Source organism: Macaca mulatta, chromosome 2, assembly GCF_049350105.2.
Source record: "Macaca mulatta isolate MMU2019108-1 chromosome 2, T2T-MMU8v2.0, whole genome shotgun sequence".
Lineage (NCBI taxonomy): Eukaryota > Metazoa > Chordata > Mammalia > Primates > Cercopithecidae > Macaca > Macaca mulatta.
In genome coordinates this window covers 186825818-186834406 of record NC_133407.1, presented here as the reverse complement: position 1 = coordinate 186834406, position 8589 = coordinate 186825818, and positions in this window count along the sequence as shown.

Sequence of the window (8589 nt, the reverse complement as noted above, 5' to 3'; positions counted from 1 at the left end):
ATTCAATTAGGAAAAGAGGAAGTCAGATTGTCCCTGTTTGCAGATGACATGATTGTATATTTAGAAAACCCCATCATCTCAGCCCAAAATCTCCTTAAGCTGATAAGCAGCTTCAGCAAAGTCTCAGGATACAAAATCAATGTGCAAAAATCACAAGCATTCTTATACACCAATAACAGACAAACAGAGAGTCAAATCATGAGTGAACTCCCATTGACAATAGCTACAAAGATAATAAGACACCTAGGAATCCAACTTACAAGGGAAATGAAGGTCCTCTTCAGGAGAACTACAAACCATTCCTCAACAAAATAAAAGAGGACACAAATAAATGGAAGAACATTCCATCCTCATCAGTAGGAAGAATCAATATCATGAAAATGGCCATACAGCCCATGGTAATTTATAGATTAAATGCCATCCCCATCAAGCTACCACTGACTTTCGTCACAGAATCAGGGAAAAAAAAGAAAAAAAGAAAAAAAAAAAAAAACTACTTTAAAGTTCATATGGAACAAGAAAAGCGCCCACATTGCCAAGACAATCCTAAGCAAAAAGAACAAAGCTGGAGGCATCACACTACCTGAATTCAAACTATACTATAAGGCTACAGTAACCCAAACAGCAGGTACTGGTACCAAAACTGATATATAGACCAATGGAACAGAACAGAGGCTTCAGAAATAACACCATACATCTACAACCATGTGATCTTTGATACATCTGAAAAACAAATTAAAAAAAAAAACAAAAAAAACAAGAAATGGGAAAAGGATTCCCTATTTAATAAATGGTGCTAGGAAAACTGGCTAGCCATATGTAGAAAGCTGAAACTGGATCCCTTCCTTACTCCTTATACAAAAATTAATTCAAGAAGGATTAAAGACTTAAATGTTAGACCTAAAACCATAAAAACCCTAGAAAAAAACCTAGGCAATAATACCATTCAGTACATAGGTATGGACAAGCACTTCATGACTGAAACACCACAAGCAATGGCAACAAGAGCCAAAATTGACAAATGAGATCTAATTAAACTAAAGAACTTCTGCACAGCAAAAGAAACTACCATTAGAGTGAATAGGCAACCTAGAGAATGGAAGAAAATTTTGCAATCTACCCATCTGACAAAGTGCTAATATCCAGAATCAACAAAGAACTTAAACAAATTTACAAGAAAAAAACAAAAAAACCCATGAAAAAGTGGGCAGTGGATATGAACAGACACCTCTCAAAAGAAGACATTTATGCAACTAACAGACACATGAAAAAATGCTCATCATCACTGGTCATCACAGAAATGCAAATCAAAACCAAAATGAGATACCACCCCCCACCAGTTAGAATGGCGATCATTAAAAAGTCAGGAAACAACAGATGCTGGAGAGGATGTGGAGAAACAGAAACGCTTTTACACTGTTGGTCGGATGTAAATTAGTTCAACCATTATGGAAGACAGTGTGGTGATTCCTCAAGGATCTAGAACTAGACATACTATTTGACCCAGCCATCCCATTACTGGGTATATACCCAAAGGATTATAAATCATGCTACTATAAAGACACATGCACATGTATGTTTACGGTGGCACTATTCACAATAGCAAAGACTTGGAAACAACCCAAATGTCCATCAATGATAGACTGGATAAAGAAAATGTGGCACATATACACCATGGAATACTATGCAGCCATAAAAATGGATGAGTTCATGTCCTTTGGAGGGACATGGATGAAGCTGGAACTATCATTCTCAGGAAACTATCACAATGACAGAAAACCAAACACTGCATGTTCTCACTCATAGGTGGGAATTGAACAATGAGAACACTTGGACACAGGGCAGAGAACATCACACACTGGGGCCTGTTGGTGGGGCTTGGGGAGCTGGGGGAGGGATAGCATTAGGAGAAATAACTAATGTAAATGACGACTTGATGGGTGCAGCAAACCAACATGGCACATGTACAACTATGTAACAAACCTGCACGTTGTGCACATGTACCCTAGAACTGAAAGTATAATAAAAAAATTAAAATTAAAATAAGAAAAGGGGCCTAACTTTAATTTAATCAGACTGTGTAGCAATTAATGTACAAGGCATTTGCAGAAACATAGATCAATTAGCTAGCAATTAGTGGAGGCTAACAGCTGAGTGTGATACCAGTCAAGGTAGATTATGTAGAAACTTAATAGAGAGATCAGGGAAAGACAGTCAAAGAGAGCATGACCACAATCACACTGATGCTGGTATTCAACAATAGTGTGTGTTGCCTGATGCTGTACCATCTAAGGAGTGACAACATAGACTACACTCTGCAGAAAAAAAAAATCAACTTTATTGAAGGAGTTAAGACAAATTATAAAGAAAAAAATAAACAGGCATACATCATCAATCATAACAAGCCCTAGACTGGGGTTGGGAGTAAGTCTCCTAAATTTCTACAATATATTGTAAAATATACAGTTTTCAACAATAATAAAAACAATCTCATAAGACATACAAGGCAAAAGAAAGTTTGACCCATTCATAGAAAAGCAAGTAGACAATAGAAACTGCCTTTGAAGGAGCCCAGATATTGGACTTAGCCAAGACTTCAAAGTATCTATGATAAATATCTTCAAAGAACTAAAACTACCATGTTTAAAGACCTAGAGGAAAGTGTGATGATAATAACTTGTCAAATAAGTAATATCAATAAAATGATAGGTGGAGGGGCAAAGGAGAAAAAGAAAATCCTTGAGTTGCAAAGTACATTCATCAAAATTTATATAACAATAACAACCATAAGGCAATGAAGCAGAAGTAGAAAAAAACTGAAAATCTAGAAAACCTTTGCCCAACCACTTTCGGTATAATAGTCTGATGCATATTTGGAGTGGATAAACATATTTGAGGTGCACAGGGTAGTTGAACTGCTATGTGGGCACATCTTTAGATACAAGGGAAGTGAGATGGATTTTTTTGTTTACTTACGCATACATATACATACATTTGTTGTGTGTATTAAAAAGATAGAAAAACAGGGCCAGGCGCAGTGGCTCACACCATAATCCCAACATTTTGGGAGGCCAAGGCAGGTGGATCACTTTAGGTCAAGAGTTCAAGACCAGCCTGACCAACAGGGTGAAACTCTATCTCTACTAAATATATAAAATTAGCTGGACATGGTGGCGCACATTTGTAATCCCAGCTACTCGGGAGGCTGAGGGAGGAGAATCACTTGAACCTGGGAGGCAGAGGTTGCAGTGAGCCGAGATCTCACCATTGCACTCCATCCTGGGCAACAAGAAAGAAACACCATCAAGAAGGAAGGAAGGAAGGAAGGAAGGAAGGAAGGAAGGAAGGAAGGAAGGAAGGAAGGAAGGGAGGGAGGGAGGGAGGGAGGGAGGGAGGGAGGGAGGGAGGGAGGGGAGGGAGGGAGGGAGGGAGGGGAGGGAGGGAAAGAAAGGCCAAAAAATTTGGAATGGGTTTTTAGACCACAATATTTCTAAATTTGTTAAAGAAATTATATCAATATTAATTAATTTCCAAAACAGTAAGCCTCATACCCAGATGGTTTAACTGATGAATTCTACCAAATATTTAAGAAAGGAATGATACCAGTCCTCCACAACATTTTCTACAAAACAGAAGTAGAAGGAAAATTTCCAAATAATTCTATGAGAGCGACATATCATAATACCAAGATAAAGATATTATAAGAAAAGAACACTGAAATCCAGTATCTCCCATGAATTCAGATGCAAAATCCACAACAAAATATTAGTAAATCACATCTGAATATGTGTAAAAAGTATTATATACCACAAATATAAAATTTACTCAACATATACAAGGTGGTTGAACATTCAAAAGTCAATTAGTGTAATCCACTGCATTAATAGTCTAAAGAAAAAATATATGGTCATATCAGTTAATTCAGGCAAAATTACTTGACAATATCTAACATCCATTCATAAGACTGTAAGCAAATCAGGATTTGAGGAAAAGTTCAACAACTTGATAAAGAACATCTATGATAAACCTAGGGCTAATATATTTAATGATAAGAAACTCAACACTGTCTCATTAAGATCCAGAACAAGGCGAGAATTTCATTTAACATTCCTTTTCATCATTGCAATGGAAGTTTGTACTACTGTAATAAGAGAAGAAAAGGATATAAAAATATACAAATTTGGAAGGAGAAAATAAAATCGTCCCTGTTCTCTGATGACATAATTATCTATGTAGAAAACCCCCATGATGGTAAAGCTTCTGGAAATAAAAGGTGATAACAGCAACGTCTTAGTATGCAAAGATAATATACAAATATCAATTGCATCTTACATACAAACAGTGGAATCAAATTTTGAGAAAGTTGAAAAAACACTGCCATTTACAAGATTAACTCCCAAAATGAAATTCTTAAGGATAATTTGCACAAAATATGTACAGAACCTATATGCAGAGAATTACAAAATTTTGATGAAAGAATTCAAATATGTAAATAGATATTCCATGATCATAGATTGGAAGATTCAATACTGTTAAGATGACCATTCTTGCCCACTTGATCAATAGATTTAGTGTAATCCCAAACAAAATACCTCAAAGTATTTTGTAGATATTGAAAAATTGATTCTAAAATGTATGCAGAAAAGCAAAAGACTTAGGATAACCAAAATAATACCAAAGAATAACAGTATTGTAGGTCTCACACTATTAGACCTCAAGACCTATTATAAGCCTTATAAATACAGATGGCGTTGCTGAAGGATGGACACATAGATCACTTGATCAGAATAGAAATCCCAGAAATAAACCCACATAAATATAGTCAAGTGATCTTTAATAAAGGAACAAAAGCAATTCAACAGAGAAAACATAATTCTTTCAACAAATGATGCTGCAAAAAATTGCTTAGCCATGCTACATGCCAAAAATAAATCTAAACACAGGCTTTATCCTTTTTATAAAATCCACTCAAATTAATTAAAGACCTCAGTGTAAGATGCAAAATATATTCTCCTAGAATATATAGAAAATAGAGGATCTTAGTTTTGATAATAAGTTTTTTTATTCAGCATGAAAAACACAAGTCATTTTTTAAAATTTGAAAGTTTGACTTTATTAAAACATTTCCTCTGCAAAACATACTGGAGTTGCAGAGTACATTTCTCAAAATTTATATAACAATAACAACCATAAAGGAATGAAGCAGAAGTAGAAAAAAATAATTGAAAACCTAGGTTTAGAAAACGTTGGCGCAACTACTTTGGGTTAAGAGAATGAAAAGACAAGCTAATGACCCAGGAAAAATGTTTGTAAAACACATCTCTCATAAATATATATAAAATATAAAATATAAAAATAACTCTTTAAACTCAACAGTAAGAAGATAATCCAATTTTTTAATGGGCAGATTATTTTAATAGTTGCAAAAAAATAATTTATGGCAAAGAGAATATGGAAAGACACAACAGTATTTGTTATTAGGTAATTACAAACTGAAACAATGTGATAACGCTACACTACTATTAGGACGACTGAAATAAATGTTTTAAAGCCTGAAAATAAAACAAAATGTTTCTTAGAATGACAGGAGCTCTTATTCATTGCTCATAACATGGAGCCAGTTTGGAAGACAGTTTCAAAGTTTCTCCTACAGCTCAACTTAGTCTTACTAAATGATCCAGCAATAACCCTCCTAGGTATTTATCCCATTGAGTTGAAAACTTATATCCACACAAACGTAAATGTGACTGCTTGTGTTTATAGCAACATTATTCATAATTGCCAATGGGTGGAAGCAGCTAAGTTGTCTTTCAGTAATTGAATGAATAAATAAATTAAAGTCTGTTCATATAATGAAATTTTATTCAGCAATAAAAACAAATGAACTATCAAGCCATGAAACACATGGGTGAATCTTAAATGCACATTCTACCTAAAAAAGCCAGCCAGAAAAGACAACATACCATATGATTCCAATTATGTTATATTATGGGAAATGCAAAAATGTAGATAGAATTAAAAGTCAGTAGTTGCCAGGGTGCTGAAGAGATGAAATACAGGGAAATTTAGGGTGTGAAACTACACTGTATAATATTGTAATAGTGGATTCATGGCACTATGCATTTATCAAAACCCATAGAACTTTATCACACACAAAATAAAACTTCAGTTCCACAATAATTTATGAAATTCTGGGATCCCAGGATGGAATGTAGCCTGTTACATAACAATCTAAGGGTAATACAAATATATAAAATAACCTCATTGAAGAGGTATAGAAAGTGGGGGAATGAGCTAACCTAAACAACTTTCAGAACTAGTGGAAAGCGTAAAAACTAAAGGGAAAAGGAACCGTAAATAAGCACTGCACTCTAGTTGATAAGATTATTCCCATAGGGAAACAAACCTTGTACTCATGCATTTACATTGCAATTGAACAAATAAGTAAATGTATGCGAAATAGAATAAACCATATTTGCACTGTTAAAGTGGGAATTTATAGAAAAGCAAGTGGATGAGATCAGAATGATCAAGTGGTAAATGATTATACTTGTAGCCATTAGTATGAACTCATTTTTAGATTAATATAGATGATAGAAACATTCATAGGTATGTATATACACATTATTATATACACATATATTTTTATTGTTTTATCAGTTGAGATCAATGGCTTATTCTAAGCTTCAGAAATATACACAATGAGACTGGAGCATCTTATTGAGCTAGGATAAGGAGACCAAAAGTAAATAAATAAACCCTACCTTTACATGGCATGCAAAAGACACATCTGCCAATAGAAAGATCTCCTGATGGCCAAAAGCTGGAACTAATCGTGACAGGAGACAGATAAATACCCAGACAGACAGGCAGTAAAAAAGGCACTAGGTACCACTGCCTCCTGGTAGCCGAGCTATCGGTGGTAGGCGGTAGGAATAAAAAAGCTGTAACCCTCCCTCCCACTTGCTGAACAGGAGAGAAGAAGCCACTGAGTGCCACTCCCTCCCCTTGTTGAGCTAAGGGAGTAAAGAAGCAAAGCCTCTGCCTCCAGGCGCCACTCCCTCCTGCTCACCAAACTACAGGAACAAAAAGGCCGCAACAGAACCATTTGAGTAATGAATTAAACATCAGACAGGGAGGTGGGTGTAACTATACAGTGGAGAAATCTGACAAACACTACCTCAACCAGGTCATCAAGCTGAAGATGTACCTAAATCATGTTGATAGTGTGCACACTTGATATGGTGTGATGAAAATCTTACTTCTGTGACGAAATTTTACTTCTGTCATATTTTTCTCCAAACCTCCTAACCCTAATATAAACATGAAAAAAAGCACAAAACAAATTCCAATAGAGGGTCATATTACAAAATATTCAACCAGTACCCCTCAAAATTGTCAAAAAATTGTTTAAATTGTTAAAAAACAAGGATGTTCCCCTTCCCTCATCCTTCCAAATAAATAGAAAAAGGAAAGTCCGAGAAACTGTCACAGCCCAGAGGACCCTAAAGAAACATGGTAACTATATGTAATGTAATATCCTGAATGTGACCCTGGAACAGAAAAAGGAACATTAAGTAAAAACTAAGATAATCTGAAAAAAGTATCAATTTTCATTAATGGTAATGTATCAAAATTGGTTCATTTATTGTAACAAATATAGTATATTAATGTAAAATAATAATATGAAAAACTAGGTTCAGGATATATAGAAACTCTCTGTACTATCTTCTCATTTTTTCTGTAAATCTAAAAGTTCTAAAATTTGTTTAAAGTAAATTTAAAAATGAGAAAGATACCTTGCAAACATGAATTTTTAAAAAGCAAGAGTGACTATACTATATTACAGAAGGTCAAATTTAATTTCTTTGAATCATTAACATTTATGAATAAAGTTCAAGAAAACTAAAACATAAGAATATTATAATTTGAGTTTCACGGTATATATTCACTAGGATTTCTTTTATACATACTAACTTGAAATCAACAAATTATCTCTGTTACTGTATTAAGTTGAAATTCTAAAGCTTAAATTTTATGATGAAATATGCATTTCTCCATGTATTTATCTTTTATGTTCTTGCAAATTTGCTAAGAAAAATGCCTAAGGCTCACTCATTTACAGAAAATAAGAAGAGAAATTCTGGGCATTTGGAGCAAAATTGGTTATTATATTTGAAAAGATAAAAAATAAATTTTCCATTTGCAACAAGATATTTCTTATATTCAAACTCAAGAAAAGGGAATTAATTTAGGAAGGCATAGAAAATAATAAGGCAAACATTTATTTTAAATGTAATCTGTTCACATATAAAACTACTATTTTACAATACTTCTCACATTAAATATCACTGTGCTAAAGGTTATTTCTACTGCCAGTCAAGAGTTAATTCAAATCAGTATATTACATTCCTGTGCCTACTGTAACATTACTGTACATTTCCTTTCACAAATTACTGGAAAAATTATTTCACCATCATTTTGTTTAATGACTAGTAGTTATTGAAAGGTCTGTATTCCATAAAATAAGTAGAAACAAAAGTAAAATAAATTTTCTATAATTTACTAGATTTAACATTTCCATCAACA